This window comes from Pseudorca crassidens, chromosome 19, assembly GCF_039906515.1.
Source record: "Pseudorca crassidens isolate mPseCra1 chromosome 19, mPseCra1.hap1, whole genome shotgun sequence".
NCBI lineage: Eukaryota > Metazoa > Chordata > Mammalia > Artiodactyla > Delphinidae > Pseudorca > Pseudorca crassidens.
This window is the reverse complement of record NC_090314.1, coordinates 30,357,275-30,370,479: the sequence shown is the minus strand read 5'-3', so window position 1 is coordinate 30,370,479 and position 13,205 is coordinate 30,357,275. Positions and strand designations below refer to the sequence as shown.

At 40.7% G+C, this 13,205-nt stretch overlaps 1 pseudogene; it reads left to right on the top strand.

Annotated features, from left to right (window-relative positions):
• Positions 1–565: 565 nt before the first annotated feature.
• On the top strand, positions 566–4,768 carry LOC137211631 (PR domain zinc finger protein 4 pseudogene; annotated as a pseudogene).
• Positions 4,769–13,205: the final 8,437 nt, after the last annotated feature.

The window sequence follows — 13,205 nt, the reverse complement described above, 5'->3', positions numbered from 1 at the left end:
GTTTCACTGGTTTACTTGTTTTACACTATGCACAACAAACCAGGATTCATACCCAGGCTTTTGAATTGTATTCTTCCTTCACAAGAAACCTCAGGAGATGTGCAGGGAAACATTGCACCTTAGAACCTATAGTAAAATTCTTAATTTAATCAGAGAAAAGAAGTAATTTGTAATACACAGATTTCATTTAGAAACAAACCACATTATGTACACATTGTTCTGTCTCAATGAAATATTTGTGTTGTCACAAGGCTATTGCATATCAATAGCTTACACTGTGAGATGCAAATTAATTACAGTAGGATCCCTGATGTATAGATTCTCGTTTTTCACTGCCAAGTATAATTTTAATGTCAAAAGCTCTGCATCTAAACCACCACTTTCCATTAGAATGCTATCCTAGCACAAGGTGACATAATCAGGAGCCTTGAAAAATACGAAGGTCTGGCTTAGCATACAAGTAGGACAAAGAAAACTATATATCACAAGACACAAGACTTTGGACTCTGCTAGTGCTACTAGAAGGCAACCTCTGATGAAAAAGAATGGAGGAAACGTTAGGCGAGCGGGCCCCGGGGCGGGGGGTCGTGCTGGCGGGGAGGGCCCCGAGGCGAGCTTTGCCCGGATGAGGAACAAAGCGGTGGGGCAGGCGTGCGCGACCCCCGCGCGGCCGGCAGGTTAGGTAGCCCCCCTCCCGAAGCTTCTGGAGGAAAGGCCCCGGGTGTCCCCCGGCATGCCTTATCTCGCGGCGGGGTGCGCGGCCGCCGGCCCTCGGGAGAAGTTGGGCTGCCCCGGGCGGCCCCGGGGAAGAATGGCCGCGTTTGTGCAGCGGTTGTAAGCAAGATGCGGTAGCACGTGACCCTGGAACGCAAACCCTGATGCCGGTTCTCCACCACCCGTGTGCGCGTTCCTCTGACACTTGGCCCCCAGCAGATGCATCACAGGATGAATGAAATGAACCTGAGCCCAGTGGGGATGGAGCAGCTGACTTCATCCTCTGTGAGCAATGCCTCGCCAGTCTCAGGGAGTCACCTGGGGTTGGCTGCCTCACCCACTCACAATGCCATCCCAGCCCCAGGCATTTTATCTTATTTAGCTGACAGACCACCTCCTCAGTATATCCACCCTAACTCTATAAATGTTGATGGTAATACAGCATTATCTATCACCAATAACCCTCCGGCGCTAGATCCCTATCAGTCCAATGGAAATGTTGGATTAGAACCAGGCATTGTTTCAATAGACTCTCGCTCTGTGAACACACATGGTGCCCAAAGTCTTCATCCCACTGATGGCCATGAGGTGGCCTTGGACACAACAATCACTATGGAGAACGTCTCTAGGGTCACCAGCCCAATCTCTACAGATGGAATGGCAGAAGAGCTTACCATGGATGGTGTTGCAGGCGAGCATACCCAAATCCCAAATGGCTCCAGAAGTCATGAACCTCTGTCTGTGGATTCTGTGAGCAACAACCTTGCAGCAGAAACTGTAGGACATGGTGGTGTGATACCCATTCATGGGAATGGCCTGGAGCTCCCTGTGGTCATGGAGACAGACCACATTGCAAGTCGGGTCAACGGAATGTCTGACAGTGCCCTCAGTGACTCCATCCACACCGTGGCCATGAGCACCAACTCTGTAAGCGTGGCACTCTCTACCTCACACAACCTCGCCTCCCTAGAATCTGTTTCCCTCCATGAAGTTGGCCTAAGCCTAGAACCTGTGGCTGTCTCCTCCATCACCCAGGAGGTTGCTATGGGGACAGGTCATGTAGATGTGTCTTCAGACAGTCTTTCTTTTGTACCACCTTCACTGCAAATGGAAGACTCCAATTCAAACAAGGAAAATATGGCAACCTTGTTTACAATTTGGTGCACTCTCTGTGACCGAGCCTATCCCTCAGACTGCCCAGATCACGGACCGGTGACTTTTGTTCCTGACACTCCAATAGAGAGCAGAGCGAGGCTTTCTCTCCCAAAGCAGCTTGTTCTCCGCCAGTCAATTGTGGGAGCAGATGTTGGTGTATGGACTGGAGAAGCCATTCCTGTGCGGACTTGCTTTGGGCCTCTTATTGGCCAGCAAAGTCACTCCATGGAAGTAGCAGAATGGACAGACAAGGCAGTTAATCATATCTGGAAGATATACCACAGTGGTGTCCTAGAATTCTGCATCATTACAACTGACGAAAATGAATGTAATTGGATGATGTTTGTGCGCAAAGCCAGGAATCGGGAAGAGCAGAATTTGGTGGCTTATCCCCATGATGGAAAAATCTATTTCTGCACCTCACAAGATATCCCTCCTGAAAATGAACTGCTTTTTTATTACAGCCGGGATTATGCTCAGCAGATTGGTGTTCCTGAACACCCAGATGTGCACCTCTGTAACTGTGGCAAGGAGTGCAGTTCCTATACAGAGTTCAAAGCCCACCTGACCAGCCACATCCATAACCATCTTCCTAGCCAGGGCCACAGCAGCAGCCATGGGCCAAGCCACAGCAAAGAAAGGAAGTGGAAGTGCTCCATGTGCCCCCAAGCTTTTATCTCTCCTTCCAAACTTCATGTTCACTTTATGGGTCACATGGGTATGAAGCCCCACAAGTGTGATTTCTGTAGCAAGGCTTTTAGTGATCCCAGCAACCTGCGGACCCACCTCAAGATACATACAGGTCAGAAGAACTACAGGTGCACTTTGTGTGACAAGTCTTTCACCCAGAAGGCTCACCTGGAGTCCCACATGGTTATCCACACGGGCGAGAAGAACCTCAAGTGTGATTACTGTGACAAGCTGTTCATGCGGAGGCAGGACCTCAAGCAGCACGTGCTCATCCACACACAAGAACGCCAGATCAAGTGCCCCAAGTGTGATAAGCTGTTCTTGAGAACAAATCACTTAAAGAAACATCTCAATTCACATGAAGGAAAACGGGATTATGTCTGTGAAAAGTGTACAAAGGCTTATCTAACCAAATATCATCTCACCCGACACCTGAAAACCTGCAAAGGGCCCACGTCCAGTTCATCAGCGCAGGAGGAGGAGGAGGAAGACGACTCGGAGGAGGAGGAGCTCGCGGACCCTGTGGGGGCAGAAGGCTGCCGGGTTAGCAGTGCTGTGTATCCCGCGGACGAGGCTCTGTCTACACATAAATGAAAGGAAAAGGAGCCAGCTGTTTCGGATGGAAAATACAAAAGGGAAAAACACACATGACCAGTTATCCACTACCGTGCTTTTTATATAAAATAATTTCTGATTTCCTTCCAGCCAACAGTCAAAACAGACTAAATGGGAACGGATAAAGCACTTATAGAAGAGTATCCTAATGAAAACACTTTAAGAAAGATTGAGAAAAGAGCATGTATCCTATTTTTAAGTAGCGTATGGGGAGGAAAGTGTCAACTTTTGAGATCTTTTTTTTTTTTTTTTTTTTTTTTTTTTTGCTGTATACGGGCCTCTCACTGTTGTGGCCTCTCCCATTGCGGAGCACAGGTTCCGGATGCGCAGGCTCAGGGGCCATGGCTCATGGGCCTAGCTGCTCCGCGGCATGTGGGATCTTCCCGGACCAGGGCACAAACCCGTGTCCCCTGCATCGGCAGGCGGACTCTCAACCATTGCGCCACCAGGGAAGCCCTGAGATCTATTTTTTATTTACATAATTGGGTGATACATTTATGCCTGAATCAGAGCTGCTCTCTGCCCAAACAAATCAGATTTATTTTAAATTCTTTCATTATTCCATTTTTCTCCCAAGCCACTGATTTGGTAGCACTCTAAACTTGGTCCCTGCCTTACAGTCGTCCTGATTATGGTTCTGGTGTTTTGTTTTATGCAGACTTGTGACTTCCCAGAATGGATTGGAATATAACAACGTAAGCTTGTTACTCTTGACTGCAGCTAACAAGTTTAAAGCACCACCTACCTTAATCTCTCCTGGCTGCTTGGGAGTTTAGGGTAGGTCTTGCTTCCCAAAATTTCAGCAGGTACCTAGAGGACAGATAAAAAAGGGAGCAGCCAGGCAGTAGGCACTGATGGAGAGAAGAAAAGGAGAGATGCCTGGGCCACTGTCCAAGAAGCTAGCTTTGATTGAAGCTGGGGTAAGAGATCTGGTGGTTGTTCCTTAGAGGTCTTTGTAGGTTTAGACATGTCTCTGTCTCCAGTGAAGCCTCCAGCACCCAGACAAAGGGGATCTGGGGGTGTAGCAAGCCAAGTAATGCCTGCTGCATCGTCTCCTGATAACAAGGACATGTGGACTCAGCTGGCAAAGTGGTACCTTGGCCCAGGGAAGGAAGGAGGGAATGATCCTTCCTATCTGGCTTACCCTATGAAAAGGATCAAGACACCATTAAAATGTTGCCAACTCAGAATGACAGATGAGATATTGGTGCATTTGCAAGATTAGGCCTTCCCAGTTGTCTACAATGAAGGACCTCATCAGTTAAGCATGGTGGATGCCAAAGGATTTGGGAAGTGCAGAAGGTTAAATGGTCACCACGTGGGTGTGTTTTCAGGGTCCCAGCTTAATTATCTACCCATCTGATCTTTTCACCTTGTCTCTCATGCATCTCCTGCTTTCAGCAAGAAGCAAACACATCTTGAAGTTGACGGTTGATGGAACATGCTCTCCTGCTCTAAGGCGCGACCTCTGGGCTGGAGTAGAGAGAACCTTGGTGGGAAGGTTTTGCTGCTAATGTATTTATGGAATGAATGTATTTCATTCAAATCTGTATTCCTCTAGGAAGGATTAAAATAAAAACTTTTTAAAAAAATAAAAAAATAAAATAAAAAAAAGAAAAAGAATGGAAAGGGACAAACTTTGCCAAACTCACTTAATTTGCAGCCTTTGGTTTCTCTGATTCTGTCAGTTATATCAGCAATTTTTGACATGTTCCATTCAGAAGATATTGTTTCTAAATGGTAAACACATGATTTAAAAAAAAAAAAAAACAACAAAAAGTCCAAGTAGTAAACACTGAATATATAGAAGCAAAGAGGCAAGAATTATTTGATGTCTGCTCAATAAAGAAATAAAGATTTTTATTGCATTCTGATTTTTAAGAAAGATATGCAGGTGTAAATCTAACAAGACATATATAAAAATCATATGCTAAAATGAGTGATGAGAAAATTTTTTTAAAGATCTAAATAAATGGAGAGACAAACTGTTTTCATGGAATAAAACCTTTAACATAATAAACATATCAATTCTCTCCAACTTGATATACAGGTCCAGTGCAATTACTATAAAAATCCCAGCAAGAAATTTTATAGATATAGACAAGATTATTATAAAATGTATATGGAAATGCAAAGGAACAAGAATAGCTAAAATAATTTTGAAAAAGAATAAAGTGGTAGAAATCATTCTACTAGACTTTATAACTTACCATGAAGCTACGCTAATCAAGACATATTGGTGGAGGGATAGACACATAGATAAATGGAATAGAGTAGAGAGCCCAAAAATAGATCTACACAAATATGTCCTACTGATTTTTGACATAGGGACAAAAGTAATTTAATGGAAGAAAGATAGCTTTTACAGCAAATGATGCTATAGCAACTGGACATCCATAAGCAAAACAAAACAAACAAGCAAAAAACCTTGACCTAAACTTCATAACTTATTAAAACAAACAAACAAACAAAACCTCTAAGTGGATCACAGACTTAAGTGTAAAAGTAAATCTAGAAAACTTCTAGAAAAAAAGTAAGAGAAAATCTTTAGGTATGTATGGCTAGGTGAAAAGTTCTTAAACTCAACACCAAAAACACAATCTATAAAAGAAAAAATGATAAATTGACCTTTGTAAAAATAAAATAAAACAAAAACTTTTGCTCTGAGAATGACCCAGTTAAAAGGATGAAAGACAAGGTACAGACTGGGAGAAAATATCAGCAAACCACATATCCAACAAAGGACTAGTATCTAGAATATATAAAGAACTCACAAAATTCAACAGGAAAAAAATCAAGCAATTCAATTACAAATTGGGCAAAAGATTTGAGGAGATTTTTCAATGAAGAAGATGTACAGATGTCAAATAAACTCATGAAAAGATATTCAACATCATTAGTCATTAGGGAAATGCAAGTGAAAACCACAATGAGATATCACTATATCCCATCAGAATGGTTAAAATAATAATGACAATACTAAATGCTATCAAGAATGCAGAGAAATTGGATATCTCATACATTGCTAGAGGGAATGGAAAATGGTACAGTCACTCTGGAAAACAGTTTGACAGTTTCTTAACAATTTAAATAAGCAACTACCTTGGGGCCCAACAATTATACTCCTTTGTGTTATCCCAGAGAAATAAAAACTTATCTTCCCACAAAACCTGTACACAAATGTTTATATCAGTTTTATTTCTAACAGCCAGAACCAGAAACAATCCAGATGTCCTTTAATAGGTGAATGGTCAAACAATCCATACCATGGAATACTATTCAGCAATAAAACTATTGGTACATGCAACAACTTATATGAATCTTCAGAGAACTATGCACATGAATAAGTCAACCCCCAAGGGTCATGTAACATTATTTCATTTATATAACATTCCTGAAATGACAAAATTATAAAAATAGAGAACATATTAGTGTTTTCAAGCAGTCAAGTAGGCAGTAGGGACATGGCTATAAAAGGGAAACATGAGTGATCCTTGTGGTAATGGAAATGTTCTGTATCTTGACTATATCAATGTTAATATCCTGGCTGTGATACTGTACTATAGTTTTGTAAGAAGTTACCATTGGGGGAAACTGGGTAAAGGATACATAGAATTTCTCTGTATTTTTTCTCATAACTATGTGTGAATTTATTATTTTGTCAAAATGAAAAAAGGAATTGCAGAAAGATATCCAGCTATAATCTTATAGGATAGCATAACCAAGGTGACTGATGCTTCAGGTGATTTTAGGCACCCAGAATATCCCAAGTAGGTGTCTGGCCTTCTATGTGAGATTTTGCTTACCTCCAGATGACAATGATAGAAAAGAATCAGTGCTGACTGGGAAGCCGTGATGTTTAATTTTACATGTTAACTTGAATGGGCAATGATGCCCAGTCATTGTTCAGACACCAGTCTAGATTTTGCTGTGAGGTATTTTTTAGATGTGGCTAACATTTAAATCAGTAGACTTTGAGTAAAGCAGATTACCTTCTGTAATGTGGGTGGGCCTCATCCAATCAGTTGATGGCCTTATGAGAACAGATAGAAAACCCCAAAGAAGAATTTTTACTTCCAGATCACTTTCAGCCTCAAGACTGCAGCATCAACCCTTCCCTGGGTTTCCAATATGTTGGCCTGTCCTGTAGATTTTGGATTCATTAATCCCCACAATCACATGAAGCAATTTCTTAAAATAAATCTCCTCTCTCTCTCTCTCTCATTCCTATGGTTCCATTTCTCTGGAGAACCCTAATTAATACAGAAGCAGCCTAAGGGAAACTTTTATAAAAAAAATACCTTGAACCCCCTCAAATACCTATCTGGTCACAATGTCTGTTGTTTCTCTAAGGCTTCCCTCCACTAGTGCAAATTTTCACTTGCAATGACTTCATTTGGGTCAGGGAGTTGTCCTCTCCGAGGGATTTGATCATCTACAGCCAACACTTCTATTCTATAATGGAGATATGGAGAAGGCTAGTTATTCTTAAGACCTTAATCTTTTTGTCAGTTTTCCTAAACAGTTTTCTGAGTTCAGTGAAGTTTCTTTATGGAAAGAGTAAATCCTCTAAATAATCAAAAAGTTGCAGGAGGAATTATTTTGACAGTATCTAAGGCAGAAAGGTAGAATGGCGAAGACCTACTGCAAACCAGCAGAGACAGAAAAAAACCCACCAGTCATGTGTTTCTTTTAAGACATGCACATGCACACCCTCGTGAGCTTGTGTGCACACACACCTACACATGTATACAGTTGTGGAAGTCTAGGACGAGATGCTACACAGTTAGCTATAGCCCGAGGAAGATCTATTGTTAAAATGAAGGACTCTCCTATCTGAAGGAAAGAAAAACAGGACAATATGTACAAACTAAAACCAAGAGCTCCAATAAGAGTGTGACATTTAAATGCTGCGGATCTCTCCTCTCTAGTATGTGGCAGTAAAGGTTATGTTTTTATCTATATAAACAAAATGTTGCTAAGAAACATCTTGTTTCCAGAACATCTTGCCAGTTAGTTCTAAAAACAAGAGGCAGCTTTGGAAGAGTGGGTAAGAGAACAAAAACAATAAGGACTTTATCCATGAAGTAATGTGAATTTTATAAACGCACATTAGAGAACTTATGCATCCATATGAATATTGTCCTTCGAGCTGACTGCTTTGTGTATAAGGATGAGGAATAGAGGAATAAATGATGGTACAGAATATGTTTTGGCTCCTCTTTGGGAATCACAGCTTCAGGCAGTTTTCAAACCATGCAAGAATGGTGGTCACATAATTTATTGTGTGATGTACTACAAAAAGCACAGGCTTTGGAAAATGTTTAACCTCCATTGATCTTTGTTTCCTCATCTGTGAAATGGATCTAATACCTCACCTTAAGACGTTATTGTGATAGTCGTGGATGATAATAGTAGCTACCATTTTTGAGGGCTTACTTCAGGCACTAGTCCCAGTACTTTATTAAACCTCATAAGCAACCCCATGGAGTAGGTGTTATTAATTATCTACACTTAACCTAGGAAATTGAGGCTTTGGGAGGGTAATTTATCCAAAATCACAATTTAGTAATTGGCAGAGACAAGAGTTAGTTCCAGTTTTCTCTAACTCCCATCCTAAGTCCATATTCTTAACCACTATATTATAATACTTATCAATAATTAAATTGACCAAAAGAGGTCTCTTATGCTATATACATATAGTACATATTGAAAATTGATACATACCATCATATCCATCTCTGCTCTCTTTTAGAAGTTCAAGGATGGTTGACTTGATTTGTGAATGGTTCTTTTCAAATATAAAAATGACTGGAAGCCATTAGGTAAATTTCTGTGTGATTGACTCTGAAAACAAAATACTCAGGCCATTAAGGCAATTCAAACAGCACACAACTAACCATAGGCAGGTGAGTGTACTTGGCTTTCCAGCTACCTGCTGTTGTAAACAAAGATTGAAAGATCCTCCTTGTTTCAGGTCCTCTCAAAGGAATTTGACAAGTATAATAATTCTCTACTCTGAGAGGGTCAGTCTACCCACTGGAACATGTAATTGGTTCCCTTCATGTATTGGACTGGTGCCTGGCATTATGCATTTGTTACCTTGGTTAGCTAGAGGTGATTCCTCTGTGTATCTCTGAATATTGAGAAGGAAGATACTAAAGTCACATCTTTCAGAAAGTGAAGTCACTTCATCTATGATAGGAGATGGTGGTGGGTGGTGGGTTGTATTTACATCTTAGAATCTGGATTGATTGCACTATTATTCAAAGACATTGCAAGAGGAAATTCTGGGATAGCTGATGTGATTTGCATAGGAAATAAGGAGTACTTCCCAGGGAATTGATGTCTCATCACTTGGAAAAGACATCAGGCTAGAATAAGACCCTATTCACCTTACAGGAAGGGCTGGTAGTCAACAGGTAACCTAGATATGGCTACACCAGTTGTTTTTTATTTTTATGGCCAACAACCCCCTGTTAATCAGTACCTATTCCTTACCAGTTGTTAAATGTTTTGAATATGAGTGAATACTGATGGTGCTCCTGGAGCCAAAGACAAAATTAAACTCAGATGAGAGTAGACTACTGGTTATGAATCGGTTGTTGAGATATAAAATACGAGGATTCCCAAAAAGATAATAATTACATCTGACGTGTTATTTTATTTCTATTCTGCTAAAGGAGATACAGTCCCTACTTACATCAGGAAAACAACTCCCAAAGTCCCCTTGTTCTCACAGTATGGAGAGAAAACTGTTGCTATTTATGGTCAAATGAAAAAAAGACAGAGTTCAGGAAGCAGTCACCGGCACCAGCATAGCAGACAACTACAGAGTGGGAGCCCTGCTAGAGGAGGGAGGGAAGCAACACACACTGTATGAGACACAGGGAAAACAGAAGAATCACACAGCTGTGAGGCCTGCAATAGGTGATTCCTGTAATTTTTCTCCAAACAAAATCAGAAAGTGACTGTGAGGTGTTTATTCTCAGGTCATTTGGGGACTTTAGAATGTATATGTTGCAGAATAGCTAATATTTACAGCTCTTTAATTGCAATAAACTTATTTTTAAACCAATATGGTTTAACTTGGGGCTGCTGTAATCAGCAAAGTAGGCTGTCCACGAGGGTGATTTTCTGGGTATTCAAAGCCATTAAAACATGCCATCTCATAAAGTAACTTGGGCAATGGTCATGCATTCTGCCAAAATCCTGCACTGTAAAGCCAGTCCAGCTCACTTAAAAACCCTGTGTTACATGGCCAAGATAAACTAATAGTGATATATCAGCCTTTGTCTTGGCATCATCCTGGAAATTACATAATTCCTTTCAACTCTTCTCCCTCTTTTCTAGCTCTTCTCTTTTCATTTCCACTGATATCCTTCGTGTTTATAGGCTGATCATTGTATTCTTTTATAACAGAAACCTAAGATTGTATATGGAATAACATGAATCACTTACTAGATATGGAGTACCTACTAAACACCTCAAACTGTTCTAAATGTGATGGAACTATGAAATAAAAACAGAAACAAGAAAACCTTTAACAGCGGTGTCTAGCATAGGCAGTTTAGAGTAATGGAAGAGTGGGGGCTTTGGGATCAATTAGACATTCAGCTAGACCTCATGCTGTTACATTTGTAACTTTGTAAAGAAGATTACAATGTTGTGAAGATGAAATGAAATGATGCCTGTCCCTGAAGCTCAAGGAACAGGGTCTGGCACATAGTTACTTGTCAACAAATGAGACTTATTTAAAGATGATCAAATCTTACTTATTGAAAAAATCATGAAACACTTATTCTAGTTTAGTTCTTCAAACACTATCACTGAACATTTAACATGTCACTTATGGATTAATTTCATCTTCTGTAAAAATTTGGTACAATTAGCCGGTTGAAACTGGGCTTTGAGTCTAGTAACTATGACTATGAACTACTTCCCTCTGTGAAATACAGAATTAATATCAGAGGGAACTTGGAACAATAGAGAATTCTGAGATGACTGACAGAACCTAGAAATGGGACCATCAAGAGTTGTGGAGATATTCTGAAGCCATTTTGAAGCCCAATAATATAAAGAATTAGCACAAATGTGCTTGTGATTAAAAGGCTGAACCAAGAGACAATGAAGAGTAACAGGATTTCACGCAAGAACGTTTTCCTACTTCCCGGACTCTGCTTTCTACTTGTAAACTTTGATTCAGATGTCATGATTTTTAGTTGTCCAAACAAACTCCTTAACAATATGTAATCACAGCTAAAGCAAACAAACAAAATCTATAGAGAAAAGATAATTTCTTCAAGAGGCTCCCATTACTTACTTGAACCTTACAAGCCAAAAAAAAAGGCACTCTATTCATTCATTCAACAAATATGTATTGATTAATTACTGTGAGCCAGGCACAGTTCCAGGTGTAGAGAATATTGTAATGAACCAGATAACCATTTATTCTGATACATAAATCTTGGTCCAGTTTGGGTTACAGAGGAGATCACAAACAATTAAATCCAATGCAATAAGTACTGTGAAAGGAGCAATCAAGCATGGCATGAGGGATGCAGGAAAATCACATCATCTAGATCAGCAGTTCTCAGCCAGGAGTGATTCTGCCTTCCTAGGGATTTTGGCAACATATGTGGACATATTTTGTTGCCATAGTTGGGGGAGGAGATGTTACTGGCATCTAGTGGGTAGAGGCCAGAGATGTTGCTAAACAGCCTCCAGTATACAGACATCCCCCCACATCAGATGATTATTCATCCTAAAATGTTAATAGTACCAAGATGGAGAAGTTCTGATGTAGATGTAAAGGGTTAGGAAGACTTCCTAAAGGAAATGATGTTTGATCTGAGAGTTGAAGGTTGAGTAGGTGTTAACAATCCATTGAATTTAGCAAGAAGGAGATTGTTATTGTTAGTGACCTTGGTAAGGAACAGTTGGAAATAGTTTGAGCAGTGAGTGGGAAGTGAGAATGTGGAGAGCCAGAAACAATTCTTTTAGAAAGCTTAGCTGGGAAGGAAACAGTACAGAAACTGAAGTGGGATGCTGATGGATAATTAAATTTTGCTTAATTTGGTTTAAAGATGGACAAGATTTGAACATATGTAATGCTTATGAGAAAGAACAAGTGGAGGAGGAGATATTAAAAATTCAGGGGGTAGAGGGAAAATTGAGTGAGGCCTCCATATAGTGTACAATTCCATTTATATGAAATGTTCCCAGACAGACAAATCTATAAACAGGGAAAATAGATTATTGATTACCTAGGGTTGGGAGGTAGAGGTGAATGGGTTTGGGTAATGTGGAATGACTTCTAGTGGGTAAGGTTATTTTGGAAGGGGGTGAAATTTTTCTAATATTGATTGTGGTGACAGTTGCGCAACTGTGTAAATATACTAAAAATCACCAAATGTTCACTTTGATTAAGTTGGTGTGTGGAATGTGAATTATGTTTTAATAAAACTGTTACTTAAAAAATAGAGCGAGGAGGTAGGGTTGGGAAAATATGATTCATTGTGGGGGCGGGGATGATTTGTAGGTAGGAGAAGGGACAGCTTTTAAGTCACATTAGAGAAGGGAGTACCTGATGGGTCTGGGTGAAGACTAAGCCTTAAGGTGGCAGGAAGCTGAAGGAGCTCAATGTCTCTTTGGATGTGTGTGAAGCAAATGTGTAGAATAGATGATCAGCTGGGAGTGAGTGAGGAACTGGTGAGACGGGGGAGTTGAGAAGAGTGCACATTTGCTGCCACAAGGAACAGAGAATGTTGAGTAAGAAGTCAGAGTTCTTGTCAGGGAGTACCAGGAGACTAATTGAGTTTGGAGACCGTGACTCTATAGTGGCTCCACTTTGCAGGTCATGTTATTTCCACCAGCCAGCCTGCATATGTGGTAGTCAGAGGACAGGCAATGGCTATAAATGATGCAGACTCCAGGTCTCGTCAGGACAGCACCATGGAAAGACAGTGGGAAGGGTCTGTCGAGGATAATGAGAAGAGTGGGGCTGAAGCATAGACCACAAATCTTAGCTG